At 42.0% G+C, this 13,003-nt stretch overlaps 1 pseudogene; it reads right to left on the bottom strand.

The window, feature by feature from the left end:
- Positions 1 to 893: 893 nt before the first annotated feature.
- The window catches only part of LOC119061423 (AP-3 complex subunit beta-2-like), a 78,450-nt pseudogene continuing 66,340 nt past the window's right edge, over positions 894 to 13,003 (bottom strand).

The following is a 13,003-nucleotide window of genomic DNA, read 5'->3' as shown; positions in this document are numbered from 1 at the left end:
ATGTGGAAGACTCCCGGGCAGAAAGGGGGACAGCTAAACCGGGAGGTGCCTAAATCGGCCCTTAGTTTTTGACCTTTAGGCTTTAAAATCATCTTGGCCACCTTTGCAATGAAGATTTCTAGGTTCACCCCCAGATATTCTGATTTAATATTCCTGGACTAGAGCCCCCAAATGCACATTTTATTTATTTATTCACTTACCTTTGATTTATTTTAATTGAGTTGTAACTTACATATACCATTAGTTTCAGGTGTACAGTGTAATGCTTTGATATTTGTATGTTGCAGAGTCATCACATTAAGTCTAGTTAACACCTGCCATAGGTATGACATGGGTTGAGTATATGTATGGTCATCATACCTCAGTACTCGTCAGCTTCAGAGCTCGTCAAACCCTGTACGTGTCGCATTTTGACAAAAAGAAAAATGTCTCAGCCCTAGAGCATTGCTTGTGACTCCTCACTTTTGCTAGAACTTGTGTGAGTCACAGGGCTGCCTGCAAGACAAAACACTTCACCATTCAGTACTCCTGGGTCTCGGCACTCATCAGGAGTTCAGAAGGAATTAGCGAGTACCACTGGATTAGGAAGATCTTTTACTGAGATTTTGCTACATAAATAGTTACAGAAGCTGGGAGGGCTGAAAGAAACAGCTGCTACCTCCCCGTGTGCAGGTCACTGAGGGACCCATGGGGAGAGACTGGCGATGACCAGAGAGAGGCCCCTCTGGATGCTATTGGACACGTGGAGTGTGATATAAGAGCGAAAGAAAGAGGGGGGCTAACAGCCCAGAGGTCATTAGGGAGGGACAGGTGCAGTGAGATCACAGAACTTGGGAGCTACTGTCCCATGTCCTTCACCATCAGGGTGGGTACGCATCACCATCTTCTTACTGTTAATGGGCAAGTGCAGTGTCCTGGGCATCTGGAGTCAGCAGGGTCAGACTTGCCCTGGTCAGAGTCCCCCCTGCAAACCTGCTGTCATCAGACGTCCCACACAGGGACACCACCCAAGTTGGCAGTGGCAGTCACTTTCTGTCCCAGAGTGGGGTCACTCTGACAGGTATCTGTGGTCTCATTCCTGTCATTATCTATTCCTGTTCCTTCTTTAACTCATTCTCGTGAACAACAGGGCTGTCGGCTCCTCAGGGAGTACCCGAATGCAGACGAGATAGGGAGCTGTTAGGTTTGGGTACATGGCCGGAAGATGGTTTCTGTGCCATTGTGTTGTAGAAATCAATGCCCATCACAGCAGTGGAAGATCCTCCTGGTGCCAGGGACTCTATTTTGGGAAATTCCTAGATACTGATGCCAACAGGCAGGTTAGGGGTCCCGACACACAGGCCCTTGGTGAGGGTGTCAGAGTTGCTGGAAAAGTGGATGGGGTGTGTGGAGAATGGTAGGTGGCTGAAGGTGAAGTGCACAGTTAGCCCCTCACCAGCTACCGGTACAGCAGCCCCTGCCTCCCAATACCGCACACAGGACACAGCAGGAGGACACCGCGAGAGAGTCTGTGGGTGTCAGGCTATCAGGTCAGCAGCCAGACTGCTGGACACGCCCATGAGGGGCTACCCAGGCTGGACACTGGGAGGGGTGAAATTTTCTAGGTCAAGCAGGGACACTTTTGCTGCTGGGAGGTGTTTATTTCCTCTGAAAGGGCATTTCCATACAACTGGACCTGCTGCCAGCATCTGAGTTTGGGCCTTCTCCTTGTGCTTCTGGCATGTTCTTCCTCATCCTCTTCCTCTTCCTCTTCCTCTTCCTCTTCCCACTGGCCTCCTCACTCCTTTCACTCTTGGTGCTCCTCCCTTTCTCCTCATCCTCAAGCTGGGTTTCTCCTCTTTCCTCTTCCTGAAATTTGAGGCTCTAGTCCATTTACTTACCTTCGTGCTGTGCTTCCTCTGGCCAGCCTGAGAGCTCCTGGTAGTCTGTGGCCTTGGCATTGAGCAGGTAGGACAGTGAGTGCAGCTGGAAGTGCCTCATTCTTTCTTTGAAGGATGACTTCAAGACTGGGGCTGAGGGCCCCACCCTGCTCAGAAGGGATGAGAAGCTGCCAGCTGAAGCAGGCATGGTCATCACAGTTCTGATTGTACTTGGCCCGACTTCGCACACATTGGGTCAGCAGCTTGGTCCACTTAACGTTGATCAGGTGGACGGCATCCTCTGCTGTGAAGGGCTTGGCCATTTTTCTTGGGTAATCAGGTGTCATCTTGGGGACAGGTTCATAGTGTTCACTGCTCAGCCACAGGATGCTGGCTTGGCCATTGGCACCTGGATGTTGTCTGTGAGCTTTGCCAAAGGTTTGATGAACTCTCTGTGCCAGCCACATACACAGTAGCTTCGTGGCAAACACAGAAGCTGCAACCACAAGCTCATCGCAGTGGGGCAGTAGCTGTACCAAACCATTAGGGCGGTGTCACCGACTCGGCCTGTGTTAGCAGCACAGCATCCAGTGGCCTGGACTGTGGCTGCCACAGTCCTTGTCCATGCTGCCAATGTTGGTCTGGAATCCCCATAGGACAGTAAGGATGTTCAATTCTCTCTCCAGGTTGTTCAGCACTTCTGAACACACCCTGGCTCTTGATGGACCTGGGAGCCAAGTTCTGAAGCACTATGTCCTGTCTCTCCCCGCTGAGAGGATGGGCAGGGACTGCCTGGGCCTCTCATCTGGGGTCAGGGGCAGCGGGTGGAGGGAAGGATGGTGGTCCAAATAGGAGGGAACAGGGGACCACCGGGGGAGGGCACTAGCAGGAGGAGGTGGGAGTGGGGTCAGTGTGGGAGGCAAGTGGTCCGGGGTAGATGGGGGGAGGGGACACAGTTCATCCAGGGGCACAGGAAGAAGACATTTTTTTTGAGAGAGTGCAAAAATAGTTTTTAATTTCAAATGTTTTATTGATTATTTTTTCATTAAATGTATTTGGGTGACATTGGTTAATAAAGTTGACAATTTGCAGTGTAACAATTTGCATTTAGGGAAAAATAGCAGCTACCCCCACTGAGGAAGCTTCTAGAATCAAAAGTCACTGACAGTTGACATCAAAACAATGGGCTGGGCTGTTCTGGAAGAAGCTGAGGGAGCCGGGAGGGTCTCAGGTCCAGGGAATCTTGCCCAGCGCTGCCCAAGGGACACGAGACTGTCCTGTCAACAAGGCCTGACCTTTGTCAACGTGACAGGAACAAAGGTTCCAGTCACACAAGTCTGGGAAACATTCTGGGAAACATTCTGTGGGTCTTTTCTAGATGATCAAACGAATCAGGAAAATGGGAAAAACCTGTGTTAACTCCGCCTTTATCCGAGTCCTACAATTGGATATAAAATGCCAAGTAAACTGGTCTCCCAGCAGAACCTACAGAAATCAGCTCCTTGTGATTTTTGTAATTATTTAAATCATCTTTTTCAGTCTCTCTAAACTTATAGAGACAGTATTTAGTTTTACGTGTAGTTGCTGAGGCCTTGAGGTTTTGAGTCCAATAAGAGGGAACCTTCCTTTGCTCTTTAATGGGCCGAGAGTCAACAAGCTGCCCACTTAAGGTCTCAGCGTGGGGTCCCACGTGGAACGTGCCTGCACGCGGGCCTCGCCTCGGGAGCCCGGAGCAGAGCCAGCGCTCACCTGCTTGGTGGAGGCCCGGGCAGGATTCAGAGGCACTGCCTCCAGCCAGCAGGACGTCTGGCGCTCAGGCCAGGACAGATGCCTTAAGGTCAGCAAAGGAGCCTCTTCATTCCCGTAACTTCTGCATCCCCCAGGCCTGCTGCCTCCAAGCTGAGCCCTGGCTGGTAAGTCCGCCCTCCAGGGCCTTGACAGTCGTTTCCCAGTTTATTTTATTGAACTTGCGGGTGTCCAGACTGGAGCCCTGTTGGTTTTCAAATCTCGGTGTTCTGGGGGCTCGTCTTTCAGGGACAGGTCTTCAGTGCTGGGGTGCCCCTTGTGGGACTCAACCCTGCGCTCCTCAGGGAGACTCTCAGTGTTTTCAGCCTGCTCCAGACTGAGTCACTGTGCCGGGGTGGCGTGGTGTAGGGCAGCAAATGGGTTTTTCTCTCTTTCTCGGGCTGTGTAGGTATCGGTCGGTTATGAGTTGTTTCGGAGGAAGTTGCTCCCTATGTAGCTTCAGAGTCGGCATGTGCTTGAGGGGTGGTGAGTCCAGGGTTCGCTCCCTGCGAGGTTTTGCACCCCGGACAGTTGTGGAGGCTGCAAGTCCGGGATCAGGTTCCTGCAGGCGGGCCCTGCACACCTTAAGCTCCCATCATCTGCTCTTTTTATACAGCTGGTTTGTGGCCCACACACCCAGAAAGTGTCCCTCCCTCGTGTCACTGTGCTAAGGGTTACCACCGCTTCTGCCCCTGGTTACTAGCTCAGGTCTTTTCAAGAGTAACAGGGAGGAGGCAGGGTGTGACCCTGTTGAGGCAATTTTGGAAAACAACCACAGGGTTGGATCAAGGCAGTTTTGGCTCCAGCTCTGAAGAACGAGTTTGTGGTTGTTTTCCCACCTCCTCACCTGCCTGCACTTGCCCGCATTTGCCCGCCTATCACGGTAGCAATCCGTGACTCATTGAAAACATTCTTTACTTAAAGCAGTGAAGGGGTATCCCGTTTTATGGTTTCTGTTTGGTGTCCCATTGCCAGTCGTGCTCCTCTGTGGGCTTTCTGGTGGGTTCCGATGCTCCCACATAAGCTCTGTGAGGACCCAGGGGCAGAGGACTTGTGGACACCTTGGCCCTGAAGTGACAGAAATCTCCAGTGGCAAATGAGAAAGAGCTTAAAAAAAAAAAACAATGAAATGAACAAACAAAACTAAGGTCAAAATACTCACAGCAGTTACACATTTGTATGTATTTATTTCTGGAAAGACATACCCTGAGCTTTCATAGGCTACTCCCAGGGAAGGGAACTAAGATGGGGGTTGGTTAAATGGTCTTTACTATTATACTGTATTTTTTTTACTATAAGACGCCCCCAAAATTTGGGAGAAATAATGGTTATTAATGCTGCTTTTGAGTTCTGTTTACATTTACATTGGTGAAATATTGGTGAATATTATAATATTACTATTATACTGTATTTTTGGACTATAAGATGCACCTTCCCTCCCCCCAAATTTGGGAGGAATGATGGTTGTTAATGTTGCTGTTGGGCTCTGTTTACATTTACATGGTGAAATATTATGTTATTTATGTTATTAAATATTTACCGCATTTTTAGCTTCAAAAATTCTTTTCCTATTTTCCACCTCTAATACCTAGGTGCATCTTATGTTCCAAAAAATACAGTAATAATTTTCTCTTAGTGTCATTATTTCAAAAAATTTTTAAGTTTGTTTTGTTTTATATTACAATTGCCACATTTTCAAGTACATCTTGAATATGTGAATATATTTTATGTTGGCAATGATGTTAATTCGCTTGGAAATATTTTACCTATCCATACTCTAATAATAACAGGAGATTATAAGTAGTAATGTCTCCATCGTAAAAAATATTTTTCTAGTAGAAAAGCTGAGAGGATACCAGCAAACTACTCATTGCGATGAAATACTCTCTGCCCATGAAGACACTAGGCAAATTTTCTTCAATTACAATGAAGTATCCCCATTCAAGTCTGCTTTAAGAATTCATCTACAGAAATTCCCTGAGACCATTTTTTGGAAGAGGCCTTAAAAATTTTGTGTGTGTGTTTGTGCGTATGTCTCACTTGAAAAGACGTGGGGTAGCTCTTGTCTGAACTACAACATCTCTGAGTGGCCCAGTGTTATGCAGGGGTGTACGGGTAGCTGAATGTATGAGACGCACGGATGTACCAGTAAATTGTTAGAAAATAAAACACCTCACCATGGGGAATGCTTCAGGCACACATACTCGTATCTACGGCACATCGAGGTATTTATGCTTCTTCATCGTGGGGCACTCTTTATCAGCTGAGATTTACCTTGGAAATGGTAATTGGCACCAGAGGAGTAGAATATCCACATTATGGTCACGATAGCATAACAGAGAGAGAGGAAATGCTGAGCCTGGCATTCAGGTTCAAGCAGTTGGTCTAAACCTTCGCTGCACATTATAATTGCCTAGGGAGTTTTAACAATGATATAGTGCAGCCCCACCCTTGGAGGTCCTGATTTAATGGTCTGAGATGGGGCTCAGGCAATATTAGTTTTGAAAGCTCCCCAGTGGACTCTAATGTGCAAGAAGAGTTGAAAATCACTCCGTTTGACAGAAAGAATACATAGTAGTGGATGGCCGAGGATACTGTTAGAGTAAATTTGGGTAACAATCCATTGATAAACTTTTGAAACTCAAGGAATATTTGGAGCTATTGTAGAATCAGGATGAAGCAATGCTAGCAAGGTTTCTAAAACAGGAAAGAAACCAAGTGTAGGGCAATCCCTGGGCAGTATAATACTTTGGGACACATTGAGAAGAAGGAGAAAGACCGGAGCAGAATGGGAGCAGTTTACTTTTGATCCAGGCACTAATTTCTGGACACCGCCGGCTAATGGTTCTTTTCAGTTTCTCATCAAGAAACAACTAATTATTTTGAAACCTGCTATACATCCTAATTCAGTCCCCTACCTATTGTCACCGTTAGGTTAGCGCAAAGTAAAACACTCTCGATTCTCCTTACACGTTTGGGCATATTGGATCTCAACCAATGTTTGTAGTTATATTTGGGAAGAGGGGTGCTGTAAGAAACCCGTTCTAAATTCTGAGTGCTATCATTCAATCACTTATTAGTCACCGAAAAGGGGTTGAGTAGAGAGACTCTATTCAATAAAATGGTAGAAATCCCTGCTCTGAAAAAGGCTACCTCTGGAGGAGAGCAGGTCAGGTCAGCAAAGAAAGGATTTGTTTGTTTGTTTGTTTGTCTGAGGAATTTTTACATAGTGGGAGTACTATGAACCAGTTGCTGTAGAGTCACGTGGGAGCTTGCAGCAGACCAAAGTTGGGGTCTCCAACAGAGTGGTGAGAGGAAACTTGTGAAATACATCTGAATGCCTTGCACAACATTCTGTGACAAAGAATGTTTCGGAGTGTATCACAAATATAAAAGCTCTGGGCAGAAAGGGACTAATTAACATCAGCTAGGTTGAATGATTCACCTGAAATACTTTTGTTCAATGGCTAATAAACTCTCACTCCTAATGGTCTTTGAATATGTAATACTAAACATGTCCAGTGTTGTTTGTGAGAATTTTCTATATAGTTGAATCAAGAGTAACCCAAATTTAGATATTCTAATTCCTTACCCCAGGCTGAATGAATACACATAAATATACATTCATGTGTATATACATGTACATAATGATGTATATATACACATATGCATGCATTTACATACATAAATACATATACATGTATGGATGCACACACAATACACAGACACACATAAAGTTCACACTCAAATATTAATTTCACACCAACTAACAATGCTCAGTGGGGTGCTACTTTGGTGATCACACCTACAAATAGTTTATGTGAATGATTCCGTCTTTGTTGTTGAAGGCCTAGGCTTCAGAATCTATCAAGCAAATGCAGTGTTATCCTTCTAGAACTCTGTGTTTAAAGTCCATCTCCCCCCTGTTCTGCCCTGGCTTTCCTGCGCCCATCATCTCCTCCCCGCCCCCTCGCAGTGTTTAATTAGCTGGGAGGTTTAGAATGGGGCTTCACTCTGGACGTACCAAATTCTACGCATGCTCATTGTAATCCTCACGGCCTCACTGACTTAGTTCTCTAAATGTGTGAGGCTTTTAGAAATTTGTGCTGCTATTAACTAAATAAACTAATAAATAAATAAATAAGAGATTTGCTAGGCCCCAGAAGCTAGGTACTATTCACAACTTGGATGTTTTTTTATATTATTAAATAAAGGGAGAACACTTTTTTAAAATTTGATTTTTCATCTTTTTATTATCTTCACTTATTCTATGGAATTTGGTAAATACTCTTTCTTATGGTTGTCTGCTTGTTTTTAGCTGTAGTACTTTTTGAAATCATCCTGGAGACCAGTAGGAGGCTTTGGGATTAGTTGTTTTTTTATTGTTGTTATCTTTAATTAGACTGTAAATTTTGACAACGTGTTTACTAGATAATAACCAAGTAAATCGAATCACATTTTTGGCTTGGCAATCAATGTTTTAAGGAGCAAAGCGGGGTTTATCAGAAGGTCAAAGATGATTTCATCTGGAAAAGTTCAATACTTTTATCCTAGTTTTGCATCGACTACTGTGACTGACTTAACTGTCTTGTTCATCTGATCTGTTAAAAAAAACAAAACAAAACACTTAAAACACTGTGTGTCAATATGTGTGTTTGTTGAGGAAGGAGAGGTTAAATGAATTTATAGCCGAATAATAAACTGAAGAAGATATAAATATTTTTCTTTCCTTTATCGTAGGAAAGAAAAGACTTGTTTTGTAGAAGCCACATGTATCTTAAAATACATGTAGGGAGAAAGCCAGGTAAAGATTACTGCAATTTCTTTCTAAGGATCTCATTCAGTTTTCTTAGAATCTGAAGGTAAATAGATGTTTGCGAATAAATCTCAGGATCTGTGTGTATGTAAACCTCTATCAAAAGTCATTCTGAAATACATTAATATTACTCATGTTCATTGTTAGTCTCCATACCTAGATTACACTTTAGCAATTTTTAGAGATTTACTTTAAGAAAAAGAATTTATATTTAGTTCAGGCAATAAAATGTCCTTAGAAATTATTTGAAGGTAGGGACAGTGATGGTCAACATAAATAGCGTGACAGTAAGGAGTTTGTATTTTGAACTTGGGACAGACCAGGGCACGTCCTTGGCACTCAATGAATTGGATGAAAGGGTAGAAAGAGATAGATTTCTTCTACTGCCAGTTTCTCCCTGGGACAGGTTTTTTTTCTTTTTTTCCAAAACATGCGCATGTGAAGCTAATTTTATATCTCTATATGATAAGGCTCCATTATTCAAAGTTTTGCTCTATTTTACTGGAATAGGTGCTCATGCAGTATTTGCACTACCAGCTATAAAGAAACAAAAGACTAAAAGGGCTTTCTTATTTCTGTAGCTAGTCATAAGAGAATAGTAATCTTCTTTTTTTGAGAAGTAATAATAAACATAATTTCTGTCAATTACGAGGAAATGAGCAAGATCCTACCAGGTGGTTTCGACATAAGCACTTATTTCTGGATTTAAAAAAACCCAAACACAGTGTCTTCAGTGGTGTCAGTGAACACACAGCCGCATTTAAAAAGTGCAAAGAGTCAGTCGAGTTGTCTGTTTATCAAAATCATATGCTTTTCTCCTTGGATTTAAAAACAGAAGTAGGCATATCATTAAAATGGAATTTTCATGAGGATTCCAAAGAGGTTTTGATGAGAAATGGGTAGGCAGATTGTGTTTCTAAATTGTGCTTCTAAATCAATAAAAGCAATAACAAGAAAAATTTCAAATATGGATAAATGCAGTTTTGTTTCATGCCTTCAGTCATGTACTCTGTACAGTTTAATGAGCCTTTCACTTTATTGGAACTGGCTTATCAATTTATAACAGAGTGAAATTTAGATTGGGTCTACAGAATACCATCCACGTGTACGATTGAAGAAAAAGGCTACCTTATAAATCAGGAAGGTATAAAGTGTAGGGGCACAATAAAGGAAGAACTTTCCTTTCTCCCCTAATTAATACCCTTTAACTTGTAATTTTGGTAATAATATTTCACTTCATGTATAGCATAAGACCATGATAACGTATACTTTATTCCCCCCATCCCCCACTGACCTTTGCAATATTGTTGCCATACATTTAACTTCTAAACATAAGCCTCACAATACCTGTTATTATTGTTTACTATACATATTCAATTAATTTTATGGAAATTAAAAAGCAGGGGGAATATATTCTAATGATGCACATTTTAAATAATTTTGATTGCCCTTAATTGCTTTGTCTATAGATACATATTTCTACCTGGTATAATTTTCATTTTGCCACAGAAAGTTCTTTAGAATTGCTTTTTTAAGCATAGGTCTGCTGGTGATGCATTCTTTAATCCTTTATGTATTCAAAGAAGTCTTTAGTTCATCTTCATTTTTGGAGGCTTGTTTGACTATGCTGTAAATTCTAGATTGATGGTGTTTTCTTTTAGTAGAGTTGTTGCTCCGTTCTCTTCTGATTTGCATTGTTTGAGTTGAGGAAACTAATATTCTTTTTAAAAAATGGAACTTATTGCATTCATTGGGGTGATGTTGGTTAATAAAATTGTATAGGTTTCAGGTGTACAATTAATTCTATAATATATCATCTGTATATTGTATTGTGTGTTCACCACCCAAAGTCAAGTCTCCGTCCATCACCATTTATCCTCCCTTTGACCTCTCCTACTTCCCCCTATCCCTCTTTCCCTCCTGAAATCACCATGCTGTTGTGTTTATGAGGTGGGTTTTTAATCTCTTCACCTTTTTCACCCACATGTGGATCTAATGAACAAATGAAACTAATGAAAAAATAGAAACAGATTCAGAGCTAGAGAAGAGAAATCTAATATTCTTGTCTTCTTGCTTTGGTTTAAAACATATCTTTCTCCAGCTGCTTTGAAGACATTTTCTTTATCATATGTGTATATATATTTTTGCAATTTAAGATTGTTTTTGCATTGTTCATGTTTCCTGTGTTTTGGATTTGTTGGGTTTCTTGGATTTGGGGTTATGATTTTGATCAAATTTGGTATAAATTCAGCCATTATTTTCTCAATTATTTTTCTTCGATTTCCGCCCCTCCAAATTATTTTTCTCTGACTCCAGTTGTACATATGGTAGTCCACCTGAAGTTGTTCCATACCTCACAGCTGATATGTTTTTCCTCCAGTCTTTCATCTCTCTATGTTCTACTTTGCACAGATTCTATTGCTATGTCTTCAGGTTCACTAGTTTTTTTCTTCTGAAGCATCTACTCTGAGGTTAATGCAAACCAGCGTTTTGGTTTTTTTACATCAGATATTATAGTTTTCACATATAAAAGTTGTTTTTAAATATTATTTATGTTAACATGATTAATATTTTCTCTTGAACATTTACAATTGTTCAAGAGATTATAACAGTTTTAATGTCTTGTTTAATAATTCTGTTAACTGAAATGTTTCTTGGTCTGTTTCTATAAATTGATTTTTCTTTTCTTTATAGGGCATACCTTTTGATTCTTTGCTTACCTGGTAGTTTTTGCTTATCTCATACATTGCGACTTAACTTTCTTGTTGCTGGATGATAGATAGATAGATAGATAGATAGATAGATAGATAGATAGATAGATAGATTTTTATGGAGGTTTGTCCTGGAACACAGTTACTTGGAAAAAGGAGAAATCCTCCTGAGGTCACTTCTAAGTTATGCAAAGTAGCATTAAATTAGACTAGTCTACATAGAATTTTGTCCCACTGCTAGGATTCTAGTGAGTTTTCTAAGTAATTTCCCTGATTTCCTGTGAAATGTGAGATTATGCATTTCAGTTTCTCTTGGGAATGAGTGGAAGGCTTGAGGAAATGCTTGGTGGAGCTCACGTGGAATTTTTTTTTTCTGTGCAGATCATGTCTCTCCAGGGTTTTGATCTGCAATCCTTCCCCACCTTGATTTCCCTCTTTTAAACACCTCCTGTTCAACCCATCCATGAAAAAAGAGCTTTCACCTTAGAGCTTAAAGAATAACCAGACACATGAGGCCCAACACAGGGCAAAGGACACTGAACGTGGCCACAAATTGTTAGTCGTGTATACTCACAGTCTGTAGGAGGAGAGCACAGTATATGCCATAGGAGGGTGGCTCTCAGGAGCAGAGTGAATAGCCAGGGGCTACAGGGGGCAGGCTTTGCAGTACGAAGAAGGGGTGGTGACCCCCAGTGTTTGAAGAAGGCTGTGATTGGCTTGTACAATAATTTCCTGAGCTGCCAGGGAGCTGAAATTCACTACTCAAGGGAAATCTGTAATAACACTCTGCCGGATCTTCTCGATGAGGATGGCTGTTGGCCACAGCACCTTAGCTGTGGGAACAGAAGTGGGAGGGTAACTGTGGTTATACCACTGAGGGCCCTCTTGGGTTCATTCACCCAGGATAAAGGCAGCACATGACCCTGGGTCTTACACCGAACTCCCCAGCTCAGTGCGGGTGCTGGGCTCTGACTGCTCTCTCTCAGGGCTGCGGTCTGGAAACCCTCCTAGGTCATAGCCCTGGGGGTGATCGTAGAGTTCACCGACTCAGCTGTCATTGTCCTGTGCTGCCTACTGCAATGTTAGATACATCAACTTTTGTCTGTTAGTTGTGTTTGTCGTTGTTAGTGAAAATTTTACTCCATCTTGGCCTTAGCTTACATTTTAGAGAACTTTAGCAGGATAAATGTGATGAATTGATATTTAACAGAAAGTTTGTCATTATTAAGCAAATGGTATGTATTTGATCAGCAAGAGCAGGGTTACGTTAGGATTACTTTTTGAAGGCTTCCACTTCCCAAATCCTAAAAAAATAGGATGGTTATGGTATGACTGGGGTAGGAAGGGCATGAAAGCAAAGAAAAACCTACTGAGTATCTGAAAAAGAGGGGAGTCGTAAGCACATTCCAGTAAATGACGTCCTTACCTTCAGCTTTCTCCTGACTTTTATTCCTGTCCTTGAATCTGGAAGTTCGCGACTTTCAAAATGAAGACATTTGGTTAGTTGATTGTAAGTTATTTAAACTCTTTTCAATGTCCATGTTTCACCTTCAAAAATTTCTTTTAATGTGGGGGTAACATCTGTATTGGTGATTCATTGCAAAGACATGTTATAAAAGCTACATGGGCACTTTATGCAAGGTTTTTAATCTACACTGTAAATACTCAATAAATATTTTTTCCCTTAAGCACTGATGAATTCCTAAGGTGTGTGCTTTTTCCAAGTCTCCCCATGTGCTTTTTTTTTTTTTTTTACAAACTAAAGTCATTTTACCAACTAGCTGGTTTCGATTTTGCTTTTATTTTCCTTTTCCATTTCCTCACTCTGGGAG

The sequence above is a fragment of the Artibeus jamaicensis genome, unplaced genomic scaffold, assembly GCF_021234435.1.
Source record: "Artibeus jamaicensis isolate MK-2021 breed Jamaican fruit bat unplaced genomic scaffold, CSHL_Jam_final contig_464, whole genome shotgun sequence".
NCBI classification, from domain to species: domain Eukaryota; kingdom Metazoa; phylum Chordata; class Mammalia; order Chiroptera; family Phyllostomidae; genus Artibeus; species Artibeus jamaicensis.
The sequence above is the reverse complement of the archived record's forward strand: the minus strand, read 5'-3'. Positions and strand labels throughout refer to the sequence as shown.